This window comes from Panthera leo, chromosome D1 (assembly GCF_018350215.1).
Source record: "Panthera leo isolate Ple1 chromosome D1, P.leo_Ple1_pat1.1, whole genome shotgun sequence".
NCBI lineage: Eukaryota > Metazoa > Chordata > Mammalia > Carnivora > Felidae > Panthera > Panthera leo.
Genome location: NC_056688.1, coordinates 71,898,977 through 71,921,613, shown reverse-complemented (window position 1 = coordinate 71,921,613; position 22,637 = coordinate 71,898,977). Strand labels below are relative to the sequence as shown.

The window sequence follows — 22,637 nt, the reverse complement described above, 5'->3', positions numbered from 1 at the left end:
TGAACTGGGGTAAAATGGTAAGTAACCTCTTTGGACCTCATTTTTTAATCTCTAAAATAGGATGCTTACAGTGACTATCATGCTTTGTTGTGAGGAGTCCATAGAATGCTAAAGAGCTTAGTGTGGTCCCTGGCACAGGGCAAGTACAGCTATCGTGTGTTTATTGTGATAACTGTCATTATTGACTCAGAACAATCCGTGCAGTGCTGGAATTCCCATCTGCACTGGATGAGAGCTTCCACCCGAGGCTGGGAGATGGTGGCTGTGGTGGGGATGGCAGATGTACCGCTCTCATTGGTGAGATGTGGAAGGATCCATTTCAATGCAGGAGAGAAGAGAGTGTGTGTACAAGAGTGGGGAAAGCCTGTGTCCCAGCCAGTGCACCAGCAGCCCCACTCCTGCCTTAGCTCTTACCAAGCCCATGAATTACAGAGTTGGATACACTCTGGGAAACCACTTATTCACACGATTTTACCACCCTATTTAGAGAGGGACAGCTAAAGTCCAAAGATGGGTAAAGACAGATGATCTCTGATTCCATCCACTGCTTTCTCTTTGCTGGCATTGCAAATGCATGACAAAGTCAGGATCAAAACCAGACCCACTGAAACTCGGGGCTGTTATTTTTTCCATCAGCATCTTCCCTTTGCTCCTTCAAAAACACCATGCCCTTTCAGAAGCATCCTTCCTGAAAGCAGCCACCTTAAATGTTATACTGCCTTCCCTCGCTCTCCATTCCAGTGGAGGGGACTTGACATACCAGGAGGGGTGGGGAGGAAATGGATCAAGGAGAAAGGAGGGACTGGAGTGTCCCCCAGTGGGAACCCCATTCCAAGGTCAGGCTCCAGAAAGGGCCTTGTATACTGTCACTTTGCCAACTCATTCATTCATTCTAGAGTACTAGGAGATCTTTTCTGGTGTATTCTCATGGATTTTTAACATAGATGATAATGTCAGCTGTGAATAAAGACAGCTTTATCTTTTTCTTTTCCAAAGTCTATGCCTCTTATTTACTTTTATTGCCTTATTTCACTGGCTAGGACTTCCAACGTGTTGGACAAGGGTTATGAGAGCAGACATCCTTCCTTTGTTCCTGATCTTAGGGGGAAAATATTCAGTCTTTCACCATTAAGCATGATGGTAACTGCAGGGTTGTTTTTTTTTTGTTTGTTTTGTTTTGCTTTGTTTTGTTTCTGTAAATTCCTTTTATTAGGTTGAGAGAGTTTCCATCTATTTTCAGTTTGCTGAGAGATTGGTTTTTTTTTTCCCCCTCTGGAGTTATTTTTTTAATCATGATTGAAAAATTTTGTCAGATTGATAAAACCATATAATCTTTCTTCTTTAGAATATTAATAAGGTGCTTATGTTGATTGATTTTTGAATATCAAACTGGTCCTACACTACCAGGATAAGCTCCATTGATCATGGCTTTACTATTTAATTGAGATTTGATTTGCTAATTTTATGTTGAAGATCTGTGTGTCTATGTTCATGAGGGCTATTGGTTCCAAATTTCTCTTCTTGTAATGGCTTTGTCTGGTTTTGGTGCCAGGGTAATGTGGGCCTCATAAATGAATTGAAAGTCTTCCCTTCTGTTCTACTTTCTGGAAGACAGCATGTAGAATTGGTGCTATTTCTTCTTTAAATATTTGCTGGATTTGCCAATAAAATCATGTGTAACTGAAGATTTCTTTTTCCAACTCAAGCTTTCTAATAGTTATAATAAAACTATTTATATGATGGGTTTCATTTGTGGTGAATTTATGGTTTTCAAAGAATTGGTCCATTTCACCTAATGTGTCAAATTTATATGTGTAGGGTTGTTTTACAAATACTTACTAGCCTTGCCATGTCTGTGGGGTTTGTCATGATATCCTCCTATTCACTGCTGATATCATAAATTTGTAGGTTTTTTTTTTTATCTTCCTGCCTTTGTTAGTATTGCTAGAGGTGTATTAACTTTATTGATACTTTCAAATAGCAAGGTTTTTGTTTCACTGAAATTCTCTATTTTTTTCTGGTTTCAATTTTATTTATTTCTGCTCTTTATTTTTTGTTCTTCTGCTTGTTTGGGGTTTATTTTGCTCTTTTTCTAGCTGCTTCATGTGGAAGTTTAGCTTATTGATTTGAGATATTTCTTCCTTGCTTCTATAAGCATCTAGAGCTATAAATATTCCTCTAACCAATGCCTTAGCTGCATCTCACAAATTTTCATTTGTTGTTTTTTTATTTTTCAGTCAGCTCAAAATATTTTCTCATTTTTCTTGAGAATTCCAATTTGATCCATAGGTGATTTAGAAGTATGTGGTTTAATTTCCAAGTATTTATATTTTCTCATTTTTCTTGAGAATTCCAATTTGATCCATAGGTGATTTAGAAGTATGTGGTTTAATTTCCAAGCATTTATATTTTCTCATTTTTCTTGAGAATTCCAATTTGATCCATAGGTGATTTAGAAGTATGTGGTTTAATTTCCAAGTATTTAGAGACTTTCTTGTTATCTTTGCAGTACTGATTTCAAGTTTAATTCCATTTTAATAGAAAGGCACACTTTATATGATTCAATGCTTTCAAACTTGTGAAGGTTTGCTGTATGACCCAAGATATGGTCTATCTTGGTAATTGATTGTTGTAGATTTTGAAAATGTGGCCTCTGCTGTTGGGTGGAGTATTCTCTAAATGCCCGTTAGATCCGGGCATCCAGTGGTGCTATTTATTTAGTTCTTATACACCCCTACTGGTTTTCTCTCTGCATGTCCTGTCAATTACTGAAAGAGAAGTTTTGAAATTTCTAGCTATAATTGTGGATTTGCCTATATTTTCAGTTTGGACCATTTTTGTTTCGTATGTCTTGAGGTTCTGTTGGTAGATGTATCCACATTTAAAATCATTAAATCTTCCTGGTAAATTGACTCTTATCATAATATCCTTCTATATTGCCTATCATTTTCTTTGCACTGAAATCAACTTTATCTGATATTTTACAGCTACTGCAGCTTTTCTTTTTGATGAGTATTTGCATGGTATATCTTTTCCCATCATTTCACTTCTAACCTTCCCATACGGCTGTATATAAAGTGAGTTCTTTGTAGACAGTTTTAGTGAGTCTTTTATAAAAACAAAAAATCCATTCTGAGAATCTCTGACTTTTAATTGGTGTGTTAGGACCATTGGCGTTTAAATGTATTTATTGATATGTGTGGATTTAGGCCTCCCATATTATTATTTGTTTTCTCTTTGCTCCCTGTGATTTATTGCCTTTGTTTCTCCTTTTCTTTTTTTGGATTGTTTGAAAATTTTTAAAAAATCATTCCAAATCAGTTTAATTGTTGTGGTTTTGACTATATATTTTTTGTATATTTATATTTAGTGGTTATTAAGATATTAAAATATACATACTTGTATCCTCACAGTCTATTTGGAATCAATGTTTTCCACTACAAGTGTAACGTAGAAACCTTATCTCCACATAGGTTCCTTTCTCTGTGTATTTTATAGTTTTCTACATGTTATGTCTACATGTATTGGAAACCCCATCAAACAGTGTTATGATCTTTGCTTTCAGCCATCATATATTTAAATAATTCAAGAGAAGATCAATAGTTTATCATATTTAACTATATATTTACTATTACCATTGCTCTTCCCTTATTTGTGATATTCCAAATGTCTCTGTAGTATCATTTCCCTTTGCTTAAAGATTTTCTATGTCAGTTATTTTAAGGCAAGTCTACTGGCAACAAATTTCTTTATTTCACCTTTGTTCCTAAAGGATATTTGCATTTCTTTTTTTTTAATTTTTAAAATGTTTATTTATTTATTTATTTATTTATTTATTTATTTATTTATTTATTTTTGAGAGAGAGAACACAAGCAGGGTAGGGGCAGAGAGAGAGGTAAACACAGAATCTGAAGCAGGCTCCAGGCTCCGAGCTGTCAGCACAGAGCCTGACCCAGGTCTTGAAATCACCAACCACAAGATCATGACTTTAGCTGAAGTCAGACACCCAACCAACTGAGGATATTTGTATTTCTAAGTTGACAGCTCCTTTCTTTCAACAATTTAGAAATGTTGTTCCACTTCCTTCTCCAATGACCCAAATGTTGACACTTTTGTTATTATATGTTATTATATTGGATCATATGGTAGTTCTATTTTTAATTTTTCGAGGAACCTCCATTCTGTTTTCCGTAGCAACTGCACCAACTTACATTCTCACTAACAGTGCACAAGCGTTCCTTTTTTTCTACATCTTTGCCAACACTTGATATCTGTTGTATTTCTTATTTTAGCCATTATGACAGGTATAAGATTCTATCTCATTGTGGTTTTGATTTGCATTTCCCTGATGATGAGTGATGGTGAGCATCTCATTTACTCTTGAGAACCCATTTAACCTCGTGGAGGAGGGCTGGCATATCAGCAGGTAGAATTTAAGTCCTAGGTTAGCCTGAACTGGATTTTTGGTTGTTGTTGCCTTTTTCTGTCGGTATTGTTAGAAAAACAAGGGGTCTCAGTCTTTCTACTGCCCCTTCTCATCTCAGTCTGAATCATAACCAGAGCCTGAAGGCTTCTAATGTTTTTCAGGGACCAGATTTGTCATCAGATCCAAGAGGCAAACACTGCTTCGCAGACTTACAGTGGGAACTATACTGTGCACTTGCACATGAGATGGCCCTCCACCTGTCTTGGCAACCACAAGACAGACCCTTTATATACAACCCTGGGGAGTCCTCCCTTCAGGACATCTTTCCATTGAAATACAGAGATGATGACTTCAGCCACTGTGGTGAAGTCTCAATGGAGGCCATTCAGGTAACAAAACTAAAAAATGTGTGAATGACTCAGAGGTTTTCTAAGGTGAGGAACAGAAGGAGGGATAGAAGAAGGAGAAGAAAGAGATGCATGTGTGGTCCCTGTCTTGACTAATAAGTTGGCAGTGACGTAGAGAAGTAACTCGATGCGGGCTGAATTTTGTTCCTCTAGTTCCTGAGTCCTGAAAACTGAACTATAGACTTAAAGAGTGTTAAAACAGGAGGGTTACTGCCCCAGAGATGGTCTGGGGAGAACCTGCCAATCAGACCAGTGTCTGCCTTCCACCACAGGACAGGAGAAAGGCCACACAGCGCCCAGCTTCTGCCCCTCTGAAGAACACCTGGATGGCTACGCCCACACTCAGGACTGGAGGGACTGTCTGGCCCCTCATCAGACTAGCTGAAAGCCAAGATGGGAATCAGCACAAGTGGGATACCTGGCCTCAAATCCCAGCTTGGCCCCCACTTACTCATCTCTAAGTGAGTACTAATATGGGGGCACCTGGGTGGCTCCGTCGGTTAAGCATCCAACTCTTGCTTTTGGCTCAGGTCATGATCTCACATTTCATGAGTTCGAGCCCCATGTCAGCCCTTTGTGCTGGCAGTAGGGAGCCTGCTTGGGATTCTCTCTCTCCCTCTCTTTCTGCCTCTTCCCTGCTTGCTTTCCCTCTCTCTCAAAATAAATAAACAAACACTGAAAAAAATTTAAAAAAAAAAGAAGGGTAAGAAACAACCTTATTCTATTACTAATCACACATGGTACTCCTCCTTGTCAAGCCTGTCATAACCTCCGAATATTCAACACAGTTACCAGAGAAGAAATGTGTCATCCTTGATCCAAACCAATATTCCAGCAAGAGAGAGGCAAAACTGGGACTAGAATCTAAATCTTCTGCTCTCCCGTCCACTGCTATTTCACTGGTAGCACCTCGTCCTTCTGCTCCAAAACTCAGAAATAGAAATGGTAACCCTACATGTTAGCAGGACTTTATGTCTCCTAAAGGAATTGAGAAACTTCCAGCTGTTTTTCTCAAAGACCTGTAGGGAAGACAAGAACCCCTAACCCAAATGGTAAAAGAAAAACACTGTGCTAGTTTTTGGTCTCAGGAGGGCTTTCTGGAGCATCGAAGAGGATATACACCCTGCTGAGAGATGAATCTTACATGCTGTAGTAACCCTTATGTGACTTTCACGGGCCGGGACATTAGCCTGACTTAATTTTTTGTTTAATTTTTACAATATTTTTGAGAGAGAAAGAAAGAGAAAGAGAGAGGGAGAGAGAGAGAGAACCAGCGGGGGAGGGGCAGAGAGAGAGGGAGACGCAGAATCCAAAGCAGGCTCCAGGCTCCACGCTGTCAGCACAGAGCCCAATGTGGGACTCGAACTCCCGAACTCCTGAACCGTGCGATCGTGACCTGAGCCGAAGTCAGATGCCAAACGACTGCGCCACCCCAGTGCCCCAGCCTGAGTTAAGTTTTAATATGTCAGTGAATGCTTTGAAATATAAGGCAGGTGAGTGCCCACGAGCGTGTGCAACCCTGTGTGCATGTTGTGCTCATGACTCCTGACAGCGTGCTATGCGCAGGGACCACGTCAACATGCATGTTTTACATGCTGACCCATGTGCATGCTTCCAGGAGTGTCTGAGGGCGCATGGGTTGGCGTGTAATGCATGTATGTGTGTGAACGTATGTGGAGGTGACCTATCGTGTTTGTCTCAAAAGCTGCAGGTGTTGCAAGTAGTGCTATGGCAGGTGCCACCTCTTTGCTTCTTGGCTGACTCCCCAGCCCTCATTAACACCCACGATTGCTCCACAGCCTTCCCATCACTAAGCTGTCCCAGCATCTGGATGCCTGCCAGTTAGAAGCAGGGACTCCTGACATTATCCAGGGGATGCACCATTCTGTCCCGTCAACCCTGGCTTCACCCCAGGACCAAGGATACTCCCGAGAGCCAGCAAGGAGGAATTCACAAAGTTCAGTTACTCCCACCTGAAATGTCTCTCCTGCCAGCCCCAGGCTCCTGTGCCTGCTACCTCAGCCCTCCACTGAGCCCGTACTAAGGCCAGGCTGGGCCACGGACTTCAACCCAGAGTGTGCCAGACATGGGCCCTCTGGCAGACAGAGATGTGACCCCGCTGAAAGGCATTCTTTGCTTTGGGGAGCAGCAAAGAAGGAATTTCATCGTCCAGGAGGAACTTTCCTCCTACTATAATTCCCAGTGCCTAACACATAATTAGTTCTCAATATATGTTGAGTAAATGAGTGACTGACTTACTGACCGAGTGTGGATAATGCATGCTGAGGTAAAAGACTAGGCGCTGTTTGGGGACAGGGTTGTGTACTCTTTGGTCCGCATGTTCTACTTGAGGCTGGTATAGTTGGAGTTAAAATTATGAATGGGCTGTCCCGTTGAGGTTAGCATTTATTGAGCACCTACTGTGTGTCAAGCACTAGGCCAGACCCTCAGGAAGAATGTCACAATGTTCTGGAGTGACAGCTGTATTTGTTTGCTAGGGCTGCCATAGCAAAGTACCTCAGACTGGGTGGCCTACACAACCTGTCAGCAGGTTCCCTTCTGAGGGCCACGAGGGAACGATCTCTGCTGGGCCTCGTTCCTTGGTTGGTAGATGGCCATCTTCTTGTTGTGTCTTCCCATCATCTTCTCTCTGTATGTGTCTGGGTCTAAATTTCCTCTCGTTGGGAAGTCACCAGTCATACTGGATAAGGACTCATCCTAAGGACCTCATTTTAATTTAATTACTTCCTTAAAGACCCTGTCTCCAAATCCAGTTATATTTTGAAATGCTGGAGATTAGGACCTCATGATATAAATTTTGGAGGGTACACAGTTTAGCCCACAATACACATAGATGCAGGTCGTTGAAGTGTCACGTTGTCCATGAAGACTGCTTTGGCTTTCTTCCAGAGAATTTGGTACTCCCATAATAACCGCTGTGCGAATTTTGTCATGGTTGTTATGTGTTTAAGCCGCTATCTTCCTTCTAGTCTGAGGACTCGTGAGCTGGGCTTCAAGAGTTCATACTCTGTGCCTAGTATCTGGCATAACACGTGGTGCCAAGGAGTGCAGTAAATCCTTGTTATATGGAAGGACGGATGGAACTGATGAAAATGGAACGGAAGGAAATCACTAGAAAACGCTTGTGGCGGATCCCATGGTCCTGGTAATAAGTCTAAGGGAGCAGAGAGGTGTTGGACAGGCCTCTCAGAGGGGAAGCCCTGCTCCAGGCTATGTCCACTGGCAGTTAATCTTGCTTTGCAAAAAGGGCAACAGGAAGAAAGTGTGCCCAAACCAGGAATCTCTCCACCAGGGGAGATTGCATCATTCCTGGCTTTTCGAGCTGATAGGGCCCATGACTCCTGAGGTCACGCTGGAAGAACAAAGAGACTCTGCACCAGGTCTTGTCCTGTTTCAGTCCTAGCCCATATCCCACTTACCCACCCCTGCCTTGGTTGCCACATTCCTTTCCTGGAATCAGTATGAGGGCAGCCAGGCAGGAGTTTTCAAATAAAAAACCCCGAATGGAGGTTGAAAATAGTGAGGGATGCTCTTCCTCCGAGGACTGAAGCCCTGAATGTACTAGGGTCTTCATCGGGTGGTGGCCCCTGTTTCCATACTGCTGGTCTAGAACACTTCACTGGTACAGCCAGGCTGCCTCCTGCCCCCACCACCCAGCCCCCTGTGTTTCTGGGGTCGCTGTCTTCACCTGTCCCCTCCTCCAAGAAGGCCTGAGCCTAGGGCAGGAAAAGTCATCTTCCCACCTTTGCCCCCCACCCTGGACCTATTTCCCTTGACTCTCCCCAGCCTTACTACCAGAAGCATAGCCCTCTTGGTGCCTGTTGCCCTACCTCTGTCTGGGATTCCCAGAAAGGCCAGGCTTGGTACACAGTGCCCTTCCATGTCCCCTGCCCTACCCTTCTGAAGCCTCACCTTCATCCCTCCCTCCTTCTCCTGGGTGGTGGGCACGCTCCTCTCTGTGCTACCTGGCCCAGAATGGAATTGGAGCTTCCTCTTTCTGGATGCGAGGTCTCATTTGATTGCTTACGCCCTGCAAAGGTCCCGTTCCTGCTCTTCCTGTTCTGGCTTCCCCTTGACCGGGGACTCTCTGGGCCTGCTGGAGCCTGGGCTCAGGAGAAGGAGAGGACTGGCCTTAGTGGAGTGTGACTTCTGATGGCCCTTAAGTGTAGGCAGCAGGCGCACCCTGGCGCCTCTCTCAGCCCTGCTGGGGGGGGGGGGGGGGGGCTCACTCTAGTAAACAGAACTGTGGCCCAGACAAAAGCCATTAGACATCACGACGACATCCGTGCCATGCCATGTTCCTGGCACCAAGGGCCCGGCTAAATACCTTTGCAAAGCTCTCATTGTGTTGCATCCTGCCCGCCCTCCCGGCCTTCCCCGCACTATCAAATCTTCCTGCGGCCCTTTGTTGTCAAACCAAATATAGCGCTACATTGTCTGGCCTTCCACCCATTCTGGCTGGATAAAGGGGCTCGGTCCCCAGACTGGGGGCGCGCGGCTCCGGCAGCCTCCTCAATGCTATCTCACCACCCCAGCCCACGCCGGGGACCCGCAGCCGCCCCGCCCGCCCGCTCCGCTCCGGGGCCGGCCGCCGCGCCGCTGATACGCTGGGTATTCTTCTCCGGAGGTTCCCACGAGCATGTCACTAACCGTTTCCTGGGCCTTATCACCGGGAGGAAAAAAAGGAGCGCCTTTGAAGAGTGGAAACAAAACATCAGGCCCCATTGTTGTGTGACTTCCCCGGGCACAATCTAGGCTCTCCATCGCTCCGCACGCAGAGACTACAAACGCGGCCTAACACAGATACTCCAATCGGCAATTTGACCAGGACAGTTATTGTTCTGTATCTGCCATCTCTGCTCTGCGTTGTTTGTGGCTTTTAAATCAGCCTTTTCATTCCTCTCTCTTGGCTCGGAGCAAGTCAAAAGCCGCTGCCGGTGGTCGGCACTGTTAGAAGCAAGGGCCCAATCTGCACCCTCACGGGCGCCTTGCCGGTGGCCGCCCTCCTCGGCCTTGCCCTCCTGGCTTCTCTCTGCCCTCGCTCTCATTCCTCTCCTCTGCCTCCGCCTCCTTCCTTTCCCTCCCATTTTCTTTCCCCCCTTCCTCTTTCTTCCAGTCCACGCCAGCCTCTGCCTCTCCCATTCACAAGTCAGCTCAGCCCTGTACCTAAGTGATGAGCGGGAAGCCTGTGCTTCTGGTCGACTTCTTGGGAATGAATGAAGGGGAGTTGGGACTTGATTAGGATCCATTGCTCCGGTAGAGCCTGCATGATTCTAGAGTACTAAATCTTAGGGAACTCCCAAGACGAGTCCATCCCCTTGCTCTTACATGGGAAGAAGCACCAGAGGCTCTGAGACTAGAATGACCTGCCCGATACCACACGGTGAGTTGGTGACCGCCAGGACCGGAAGCCAGGTCTACCCAGCTTCTGGACCCTGGGCGGCAAATGCGGTGTCCTTCCTGGCTGCGACTCAAGATTCCCTCTGAGAAGCCCAGGGACATGTCCCTGTGTTAGGTGGCTGACTGAGATGCGGGCGGGCCTAAAACTCATCTTCCATTTTAGAGAAACCCAGGAAACATTTCCTAGCCTAGCACAAGGCGGCTAAGCACAGACCATGCGGACTGAAAACCCTAGCCAGAATATTGGCTTTGCTATTTATTAGCTGTGTGACCGTGGGCAAGTCACTACACCTCTCTGTCTGATTCCTCATTTTAAATGGGCGCAAAAGCAGAACCTACCTCCTAGACTTTTTGTGGAGATTTATAGAGAGTCCCAGATGCATAAGAAACATTGTGTAAATATTAGCTATTTATGATTACTGAGAAGAAGCCCGTACTAACCTCCACTTTTACATCAATCACCGGCTCATTTTGCTATCTTGTAAATGTGGACATCTCAGAGCTTGTCTTATAGTAGGGTGCTTGCACAGGTACACTTTAGTTGGTCCCTCCCTCCCTCCACCCCGCCCCGCCTTCCAGTCAGTAAACACCTTTCCCTACCCAGCAGCAGGTACTGAGAACATACTAGGTTGCCAGACACCGTGGGTAGCTTGCCCCACGGAGCTTCTGAGGAAAACGAAGGGATTAAGAACATAAACACACAAATATCCAACTACAAACTATAAAGTGAAGGAGGAGTACACGGTGTGATGAAAAGTTGTACTGGTGGACCAAATCTAGATTGGGAGTTTAGGGAAAGCATCTCCGAGACAGAGACCTTCCGGTTGAGTTTTAAAAGAATGATGGAAGGTGGCCGGGCCAGGAGCAAGTGAACACTCCCGGCAGAAGCATGATGGGGCCCCTCTGAGGACCTGATCAGAGACTGAAAGTCCGGCATGCCTGGCACAGACAGCTGGATGGAAGGGCATGGAGTCAGCAGAGGGTACACAGGTCACTCAAGGTCGCGTGTGAATTTGGAATTTTACCCCCTAAGGCATTACAAAACCTCCAGTAGGTTCTAGTAGTTCATTTGGCTGCTGGACAGAGAATGGATAGAGCAGGGCAATTAAGTGCAGAGCAAAGAGGCTATTTATCTATTCCAGGTGGGAGAAGAGAGGAGCTTGGACCAGCATGGTGGATGTGGAAATGCAGACAGGAACTCACGGGGTATTTGGAATAGAATCTGTAGAACTCGGTGATGGTTGGACTACAGGGTAAGAAGGGAGAACAATGACTGAAAGAAGCGTCTGACCTGAGCATCCAGGCTTCGTACTGAGAAGGGGAGCCTGGAGGAAGCTCTGGACGTCAAGAGCTCTAGTTGTGTCTGGGATGCCCAGCAGATAGCAGGGTACTTGGATCTGGAGTTTAGAGTAGCAGTCCAAGCTAGAGATGCACATGTGGGCATTCACAGCACTGTATGGTGGTGAATGCATGCATGAATGAGTAAAGTGTTACTAAGATTGGAACTCAGATTTGTCTAACTGAACAGTTAATATTTTATATACTATTCAGTCACCCTCCAATGAACTAAATTCAGTAAAAGGGTGACTCTTCCAGTATCCAGAGACTAAGTCCAAGGCAAAAGGTGGTACCTCCCAGATCAAGACAACAGCCTGGATTCTCAGAAGTCTTGAGAACAGGCAGAACCCAAGAGTCTCCAGAGTCAGGGACTCTGGCATAAGATCTGGAGGTACATAGGAAGAAGAAGAATCTTGGGGAGTGTAGGATCCCATAACATCCCCACACTGCACTAGACCAAAACTCTCCAGAGTAGACTTTCATAAGTATGTGCAGTACTCAGTATATTAGTAAGGCTGGGCTAAACTAGATGGCAAGAACAAACAACGCCTCCATCTCAATGACATAACTCCACCAAGTGCCATAGGGGTCAGGCACCATTGGAGACAGTTTTCCAAGAGCACTTCCTGGATCAGGACTATCTGCCCCCTCCCAACAGTGATATCCTGATGGTCTTGAAAGTGTGGAGAATTCACAGCTGCCCCTGACAACTTTGAACTGGAAGCCACGCAAATGTCTGCCACTCCCAGCCTAAGGACCTGGCGTGTGGCCCCAGCCCAGCTGCAGAGGAGACCCGGTGATGGAGAGGAGTCTGTGGAGGCTTCATGAAGAGTGACTGTCCCTGCCTCGTGAGCAGGTGCACATGGTCTTTCCTTCTTCCAACGGGAGAAGTGATGAGACAGGATTGGAAGATCCAAGTGGGAGACGATTGGAGAGGGTCAAGGCTGGGGATGATGGCATTCAATCAACCTTTGGAGGAGGGGTTAAAGTGATTTATTACTCTGTCATACCATGAGGTCTGTGCCCTCTCGTGCCTGCTACCACCCAGGATCCATGTGGAGGAGAGAGCTGGGAGGGTGGGACAAGACTGCCCTGACTGAGCCGAATCCTGAGAGGCCACATTCAGGGAACTCCCCACAGGCCCAAACCTTCCTAAGCCAGGATCATGGTCTCTGCCAGTGAGTTTCTGTATCCTTCCAGCATAGTGATCTTATCGAGGCAGATTAAAAATGAGAATGGGCCCATAAAACATGCATTATGGTCTCTCAAAGCCTCATAAAGCCAGATGAATGCCTTGCTCCAAAGGTCCTTACACGGAGTTTACACCTCTCTCCCTCTCCATAATGGAATTGTCAACAACAGATTATTGAAGTTAAAAAAAAAAAATAGTTAACTTGTAAAGTTCAACCCATTTTGAATCATTTGGCCTCATGGATTCCCTGGAGTAAAGTGGATCATGCCAAAAGATACCTGTTTTTCCTTGGCCCTAAAATAGCTCCTCCACATTTTCCATGAGGCTTGGAGCAAAGGCATAGAAAGAAATCTTAGGGACAGCTCTTCCTTTCTGGGCGGTTCCATCTCCTCATCCCACCTTCCCACTGGTACCTAAGTCTGCAGCCCCAAAACAAAGTGTTTCAATTCAGGCAGATACCAGGCTTCTTATGTGTCTATTCCCAGGATTTCAGATCCTCTCCTGAGAAACAGCCTTGACAGGAAGAAGAGAGAGCTGCTAGACATTGGGCAGATTTTCTGTTCCTCTCTCTCTGACCACCCCCGGCCAAGGGTAAGTTACCCACACATTGCGGCCTTGCCTTTCTGTTCTCAGGCAGGAAGGATTGAAGGTGCTGGAGTGGAGCAACGAACCCGGCTCGTGGCATGCTCTGACTCTGGTCAAGCTGCCACCTCGTGCAAGTGACTCTGTTCCCAGATCCCCTGCACCCAAGTCCTTGTCTTGCTACTATGTCCTCTGAGAGTGGAGATTATCGCGGGGATGGGAATCCTGACTGGGCTGAATCCAAGCCAGCCACGGGGACTTCCTTCCTATCCAACCTCCCCCGGAAACTCAATTTCTTCCTCCTGTTTAAATAAATCCTTCCCTCGACTCCTTTCTCCTGGGTCCCAACCTGACCCACCCCTCAGCCTCCAGAGCTCTGAGGCCACACTGTGGTGGGAATAGTGAGAGGATGAAGCCATGGTCTGGGAGGGGTTTGGGTCCAGGTTTATTGCTTTCCTTTGGACTGGGTGTGATAGTTCAGCCAACATAGATATCAGCCCAAATTTTCCCAACAGGCTAGACTAAAAAGGCACGTTCTTTTGAATGAAGTATTTGGGCCTTCTTTACTACATCTCTGATGGCCTGACTCTAGAGATGGGCTGGCATCTTTTCTCACTAGAGCCTCTGTTCTCTCCTGGACTTAAAGCTCAGACCACATCTGTGCAGAAGATCCTTCATACCCAGCCATACGACCTCAACCACAATCTCCAGATTGGTCCTCAGTCCTATAACACTTCATGCTGACCATTGATTCAACCCCAATTACTCTGTATTATAATTGTTTCTTTGCATGTCTGCACCCTGACTAAACTATGGGAATGTGGCAGGCAAGGGCCAACCAGCTTTGACTTACTGTTGTATCTCCAGAGCCTTACACAATGCCTGGCACATAGTACATGTTCAATAAATGTTTGCAGAATGAGTAAACATATTTAATTGTGTCTTCTTAGTCCGATTCTAAGCAGGCAAGAACTTTTGCAGTGTGTTGAGACTGTTTGTCCGTAAACTGTGTAGGGAAGCTCACTGATTCCGTGACCTCCTGGGATGGGCTCTAAAACACAAGTGAGACAGAATAAATGTCTGGCTGTTCTGTTTTGACTGGTGACAAGAGTTGCAAGCTGATTAATACATTTAAAGTGGTGATCAATTTGTCTTATTCACATCCTCTTATCTTGATTGTAATGAGTAGATCTTTTAACATAATGAAAACTGCACATTTCACTCAAATTCACAGTTTTGCATTCCAGAGGAGATGAAATGCTGTTTTTATTTCACGTTAAAATGAGGTGTAAGCTCTTGTCTTGGGAGGCCAGGGAAGGTGACAGGCAGCGTCTCTCCTTGAATGCCAGAGGTGTGGCATCTCCTAAGACCTTGGGTTTGACTATAAAGATTGTTTCCCAAACTGTGGGATGGGACTGCACCTCTTCGGTCACCTTGTCCATCTTTTCCCCATCAAATGAGTGACCTATAAATCAGCTCTGACTGGAGGCGATCTAGTTTTGGCTTGAATACTCTCTAGTAATGGAAAACTCGCCACTGTCCATTATATTTTTCAAAGCCTCCAAGCATAAGATTAATTCTTATTTTGGTCCAAAATAGACCTCCCTATCATTTTAGAAAAATGATATTTTTTCTATTTCTGTGGTTTTTCCTTTTTCCCTTGATCCCTCTCTCCTTTCCTCCTTTTCTTCCTTTTCTAACTTCTTATCAGTTCTCCCTAAAAATGTCTAATATCATAATAACCTCTTAAAATTGCACAAAGGCTTGGAGCTTTCATTGTGCTCTTCAAACAGCCTTGCAGAGTTGGATAAGTGAGTAGTTTCCTTTTGATTCTTTGCCAGTGCTGTTTCTCCTGGAATGGCCTATCCTCCAAGACAAGGGTGGCCTGTCTGACCCACACCCCTTTCTGCCTCTTTCACTGCCATATCTCCAGCACCCAAAAAGTGCCTGGTACACATTGGGTTCTAGTCAACAGTTCTTGAATGAATGAATGCATGCGTGAATGACTAAATGGTGCCTGGAAGTGTGACCTTCTGTGTGATCCTGTGCCCCTGTCCATGCTCGGTTGTATGACAGGCACCTCTCCACTAAGCAGTGAGGACCACACAGGTGCCAAGTGGAAATGGGGACAAAAAGGGACATTCACATGCTCTTCTATGGCTGCACTCATGTTGGGGATGCTCAGGAGCTGTGAGAAGGCTGGGCTTTTGCTGTGGAGACCAATCAAGGGACAAGAACATTAGGTGCACAGACAAGAGCAGAGGTGAGAAGCAGAGAGTGAGTTGAGAGCTTACCCAGCCTGGCTCCCAGCGATGCCTGTGGCTCAGCCATATCCTCATGCAGGGTGATGACCCATCGGGAGATGACCCATGTCCTTATCCAAATCCCTCTTTATTGCTGAAGCCAACTCAAAATAATTTCCTTTACTTGCAACCAAGCATATCCATCTAAATAAAGGTAGACATAAAGATGTCTGTTTCTTGGTCTCGAAAGGGAGGCTGGGGAGGGTAGGAAATTCTCCCGAGGCCATGCGGAAAGGAATGACGGAGTCGGGACTGAGTGTTCACCCAGTGTCCCCTGATTGAGCTGTTCTGTGCAGTCACTGAAGCTCGTCCCTGTCCCCTGCTGGAGCTCATCCCCAGCACTGCCTCTCGCTTTTAACAAAAGAAAGAGTCACTCCTGGAGCAGCCAGATGTAACTGAGCAGTGGGAACCCAAACCAAGAGGAATTCACTCTCCATAAATTATGCTTTAATAGATGTCAATTATTAATTCCTAAATAAATATTTGTTAATATTCAAAAGAGTTTGCCTACTAAGAAAAACTCAGGCTACACAGAATAATTAGTGCTTCTCACTGTGCAATGGTTGTGGCCCATAATGATTTTTTTTTCCCTTTCTTCATCTTTATTTTTCCTGAAGTGTGAATGCCTGGCTGTGTCAGGTTTCCTGGGGAGGGTTCGGCTGGCCATGTGTTCTTGGGAGAACGCAAAGGGCTAATGCTTCCAGGGAAGCTTGCATACAGGCCAGTGGATCTTTCTCTGTAGAACGGGATTCTGTGAAAAACTGGAGTTGCCCCATGTCTAAGGAGAGGAATTGGAGATCCAGCCAAAACTGGGAAAATTTAACAATGAGTTTGCCAATAGCCTCATAACATATGACCAGTTTTGAGCACCATGCTACAGCTGGGTTAGCAGGCAAGTGTGGGGGTGGATAAGGAACAGAATAGATGAGTCTCCAGGATTCAAGGTGTGTGCAGACTAGTCGGGCAGAGCTTCATGGTAAATTCTTAGCACAAGGGAGAGGGATAGCAGTCCACAAGAATGGGGTCAAAAAAACGCCAGGGGAGCTTGGAGAAGCCAGAAATGTATCCTATTGAGGGCAAGGGAAGGAATCGATTTATGAAGGAAGGAGAACTTGAGACAGTCCACCCAAAATGGATAGGCTTTTGATGGGCAAAGACTGGCTTAGCATTTGAGTTTGAAAGGGCATTCAGGCACTTTCTCTCCTATTTAAGATACATTTACTGTATTTGGAGCAACTGATAGGTGCCAAGTCCTAGTCTAGGTACTAGAAATATAAAGAAACATCAAACTACATCTGTGACACATATAATGACAACTCACGATATCAGATGTAATATAAAAATAGTTGCAATACAGGAAATTATGAATCCAAGAGAATGACTACCTATACTAAGGGGGAGAGAGAAGGCTTCAAGAGGTGGGAACTCTTGATCTAGATCCCCAAGGATACATTCACTCAATTCTTCATTTACAGAAAATATTTACTAAATGCTACACATGTCAGGCACTCACTGCATGTTAAGATAGTGCAGTGAATGAAACAAACTAAGCCTTTTTATATCCTAAGAGTTCAACAAATTAAAGAGGAAGGGCATGCCTACCAGATGCTCAAGGAAGGGGATTGTCAGGAGGTGAGACTGGAGAAGTCAAAGCCACATTTGGAAGGACCTTGCAAGCTAGGCTAAACACAGAACTGTCTCTGGAGGCGATCAATGCAAAACCAAGGAAGGTTGTTAAAGCAGAATTTGAAGAAGGTGACCTTGAAGGCTCTGTGGAAGCAGACTGGAGGAAGATGAAGCTGGAGGCAAAGAGGCTCCTCAGGAGGTAATTGCAATAGCCCAAGATACCCCCGATGAGGGCTTGAAGCCAGCACGGGTGGTAGGGTTGGAGAAAGGATGCGTTTGAATTGGAAGAGCAGTTCTGTGTATATGTAAGTGCATGTGCCCAAGCTCTTTGAGAATCTAATCAAGGCTTCTTGCCCCAGAAAAATTCTCATACTCACCTACATGTATTATTTTGCAAACAACTTCAAGGGGCATGAATTCCAGATTAAGAAGTGCTGAGTTATGGAAACAGTGAGGGTGCATGGGGGCCAGGAGGGGAACACATAAAATAGGAGGTTGCCACAATGATTTGGGTGTGGAACTGTCAGGACCTGCCCTCTTGAGCCCTTCCTCTGACTGCCTAGTACCCCATGCCTTTGGTGGGCCTGGGCCCACAGGACCCCGCAGCTACCCTGCAGATGTTCGTGTCCCTTATTTCCATCTGCCATTCAGACATCCACCTGAGCCACGAGCCAAGGGGGAAAGTTCCTTCCTGCCTTTTCTATTCTGAGGGAGAGTTTAAGGATTTCCCCAGTGACACTAACACCTCAGGGTCCAGACCCAAGAACACCTCCTCACAGATGCCAGAGGGCTGGACTGGGAAGGCTGGAAGACATCAACAAACCTCATTCCCTCACTGCACAGTGGGGAAAGTTAAGGAGCAGAGAGGGGGAGGAGTTTTTCCAAGGCCACCTGGAACAGGTGGCCAAGCTGGAACTAGAACCCCCGCCTGCTAATATCTCTCATCCTCTGCCCTTCATAGGAGGCACTGGCCCCCTTCTTCGTGCTTCGGGAGTGCAGCACCTGTCTTGCTAATGGCACCGATCATGCCCGGTCCCTGTACCAAAATCACTGGACACAAGCTCTGTGAGTATGTCCACACCCAATGCAGGGACTCCAGGAGGTCAGGATATAGACCTGAGGGAGGAGGCACTTTGGTTGTCCCTGAACACTCACTAGTTTGTTCTGATGTCTCACCGTCCCACACCAGGGAAACAGCAGCCCTTACGGTTAACCCACAGAGCCCTGAGATTCCCCAGCAGTAGAATAATGGTAATGATACCCAATTCCCAAGGGTGTCCTGTGTATTGAAGGGAAAGAGTATGTAAATGGACTCCCACTGCGTACACTCAGGAAGTGCTCCTTCCTGCCTTTCTTCTTGGCACTTCTTCCCACACTCAAACTGAACGGGGCTGTGGGAAGAGCTGGGGATGCGGAAGGCTGAGTTTCTGGTCAGAGAAGAAGGCAGAAGCTGAGTTTTGCCTTTGTTGTGGCCTAGAGCTACATAATTTTTCTGTATATTGTATTTCCTCATAAACTGACACAGATACCTTTGACTCAGAACCAATGTCAAAAAAGGGCAATAAGCAGGAGAAGACGGTGCTGGGATGCCCTTGGCATAAACCATATCTCTGCTGGCTTGGGTGGGTGATCTCCAGGTGCTTGACCCTGGCCCCTTCTGAGGGATCTTTCAGGTTCATGGGTGGCCATGCATGCTGGTGGGAAGGAACAAGAATAGGGGCCAGTGGGAAAAGGTAGGGGCCAGAGAGGCAGGATCTGGACCCAAATCAAAGGGAGTTAGTTGTACCTTCCTGTTGTCCCGGGTGATCCCGATTCCTTAGATTCTGGAGCATGGACAGGAATGAGGGCTTGGAGAGACAGTCCTGGGGGCAGATTCTGGCTCATCCCTTAATAGCTGTGTGAATTTGGGAGGGTTATTTAGAGTCCTTAAGCATCCGTTTCCCCAGTGTCTCCATCCATTGGATAGGGATAATAATAGGAGCCACCTCAGTGCTGAGTCGTAGATTGAGTGAGATAAAGCATGGGAAGCAGCTGGCACAGAGCCCGTATTACCTAATGGTCAAAAAATCTACCAAGACACAAACAAGAGCAAGAGGGCAGTGCTGGCCCTCCTGGAACCAGCTGCTGTTGTCTCTGCCCCAACAGCTGCCTGAGTCCTTCTGCGGCCCTCTTTTTTTTTTCTTTTTCTTTTTCTTTTTCCTTTTTCTTTTCTTTTTTCTTTCTTGCTAAACTTTTTAAGAAAGGAAAACACACATACAGAAAAATATGCAACTCATAAGTTGTAACTGGATGAATTTTCTCAAAATGTACACTCACCCATGAAACTGGTCCCCAGATCAAGAAAGAGCCCCTCGTGTGCCTTTTGAGTCAATACGTAGTCCCCTTTGACTAGGGTAACTCCTTTCTGACTTCTCACACTGTGGATGAATAAGGTTTGTGCTTGAATTTTATAAAAATGGAATCATACAATACATACCTTTTTGTGTTTGGCTTCTTTCAATCAGCAATGTGTTGGGTATAGTTGTATTTTCCTTGCATGCCCTTTTCTATTATATGAACAAACCAGAGCTTACTTGTCCATTCTATGGTCGGTGGGCTTTTTCACAGTGTCCAGTATCTGATTATTATGAGCAGACCATCCTTATACATGACCTTTGATGAGCAAGTGTATGCATTTCTGTTACACATTAGGTTGAATCAAATCAAGTTGCCATTTTTGTAGGTCAAAAACAATAAAAAGTTGGCAACTTCATGTGGTTCAATCTGCTACTTTTGAGTAGAAATGTTGGGTCATAAGACGTTATGTTCAACTTTAGTAGATACTGCCAAACAGTTTTCTAAAGTGGTTGTGCCACAGCTTATATTCCCACCACTACTGTGTAAGTTTCCAATTTCCACAGCCTTTTAAACAAAGGCTACCCAGATCCTTCGGCTGAGTCTTAGCTACTGACATCTTCTGTTCCTGTGGGCCCTTTCATATCATCAATTTACAGTATGCTATGTGTTTACTTTCCCCTTGGGAAGGTCTTTCTGACAGTTCTAACCCTAACTGAGCCATGTTTTAGTATGTGAAGAATGTGGCTCGGTAAGATAGGGGGCAGAAGGAATCAAACCAAGAGGACAAGGAGCAAAGGCCGTCCCCCCTTTCAATGATAAACTTGGAGAGCCTGAGTTTGATTGGTATTAAGGGCATTTTCTTACACCCCAACAATTTTTAATCTGTCTCCAGACAGGAAATGGGAAATAAGAGGACAGGAGGTAAAACTCTTCCTTCTTGTCCAGATCCAAAGAAGCTAGATATTTTCAGAGCGTTTGGGTTGATAGTTGGGGCCCATTCACCAAACGGAGGCAGAATGGGTGGCTCTCTTCTCCCTGAGCTGACGCCCCTCGGCCTGGCAGGCAGGGCCAATATATCTATTAGCCATAGTAGGCTCAGTTCCCAGGACCCACAATACCTTTAGGGACTCATGAAAACATTTTAAATTCTTTTAAAATCAGAAAAAAAAAATGAACTTTTGGGTAGAAGAAAATGTTTTATTCTATTATATTAATATATTATTATTATATTAATATTCTTTATGTCAATAAACTCATAAATATAATTTTGTTTTTAATTTAAAAAAAATTTTTTTAATGGAGGAAGGAACCCTTGAAGGCAAAAGTGCCCAGGGCTTATGGAAGTTATAATAAGGCCCAGCAGCCTGAATCAGAGAACCAGCTAAAAGGTGCAAGATGGATATCCAGATTCATGGTGCTGTGTTTAGTTCCCCTTGGGAACGACTGATAGTTCTAGCCCGGTTTCAGTCATGCCCCAGCTTTAAGGAAGAGAGAAGCACGTCCACATTTGAGCCAAACACTAAAAGGGGTACACTGGGAAATTTTTTCATTGCACTTTATGGCCAAGAGTAAGGTAGAGTCTGATGGTCCTTTAGACCTGCCTTCTGGGTTGAGGTGAAATCTGAATCTTTAGACACCATGGACACAACTCCCAAGAGGCACATGGGCTGGGAGCTCTGGCAAGGACAGAATCATGTCCTCTGGCTCCCAAAAGGATCCCAACATGGGCATCCAGCCGGTCTTGGTGGCTGCTTTAATTCCTATTTGTTCTTTCTTTTTTCTTCCTCTCCACAGCATACACATACCCAGAGACTAATTTAAGGGCTGGAGTCTGAGACATCCAGATAGAATTCCTTCCAAACATGTCTTTGTTGAGCTGGCCTTCAAGGAAATATCGAATGATGAATAGCTGTTTGCTGACTGGAGGAATTTGGAAAGGACAAGTTATTTAAAGCTCCAGGAAGAACAACCAGGTTGGGAATATGTCTTGTATTATATGGGGAGGTTTAAAAAAGTCATTTTGCAAAATACTAATTATTAAAATAGGTCCAGCATGGACCTGATCTACTTTCTTTTTTTTTAAGTTTATTTATTTATTTTGAGAGACAGAGGGGGGTTGGGCAGAGGCAGAGGAAGAGGGAGAGACAGAATCCCAAGAATGCTCTGCACTGTCAGCGAGGAGCCTGATGAGGGGCTGGATTCCACAGACCTTGAGAACATGACCTGAGCTGAAATCAAGAGTCAGACGCTCAACTGACTGAGCCACCCAAGCACCCCCTGATCTATTTTATTTCTATATTTTTATCCGAGTCAAAGAAGAAAGGAGACAGAGAAACCAATTCAGGAGAGTGAAGAGGAGAGAGCAGAAGGGTGGATGCAGTCAGGAACTCAGCGTTCTCCTTGCATCTCTGCCACAAATTTGCCGTGTGTGATCCAGGAAAAATCACCCAGCCTCTCAGAACTTTGGCTACTACATCTGCAAAAAGAGGTGACTAGATAACCCTGAAGGTCTTCTCCAGCTTTCAAATATTAGCCCATAGTAGGTGTTCCCTCAGTAAGTATGAAGCAGCGAGAGAGTGAGCGGTTGTGGACCAATGTCACACATTTGGATGAAAGCCGGAAATGGAGAGGGTAAGTGCATTAACAATAAGAACGATGCCGAGAAGCTGAGCCCATCTGTAGACAGCATTTGTATTGCCATAAAAATAGCATAACAAGATTATATTGAAATACCCCACTATTTAACTTAATAATTTAAATGTTTGCCTAATGAGGTGGACTTGATTGGATTAGGGCATTCACAATTAATTTTGATAGATCATTTTACACATTGGAGGTGCATTCTTCTGAACCAGGAGGTGGAACGGAAGTGCAAAATGTTTACGTTCAAACGAGCATGTGATTTTGCAGGAAACATTAATCCCAGATCATGCACACTAAGTCAATTTCAGAAATGGCTTCTCGATGTATTATTAGAAATTGCTCTTCAAATATAAAAAGCTTG

General features: G+C 45.1%; 1 long non-coding RNA gene across 1 annotated transcript; it reads left to right on the top strand.

The window, feature by feature from the left end:
- The first annotated feature begins 18,273 nt into the window (after positions 1-18,273).
- Positions 18,274-22,002, top strand: LOC122201122. Its single transcript, XR_006194090.1, has 3 exons — positions 18,274-18,361; positions 21,428-21,606; positions 21,953-22,002. It is a non-coding gene; the product is annotated as an uncharacterized LOC122201122 (long non-coding RNA).
- Positions 22,003-22,637: the final 635 nt, after the last annotated feature.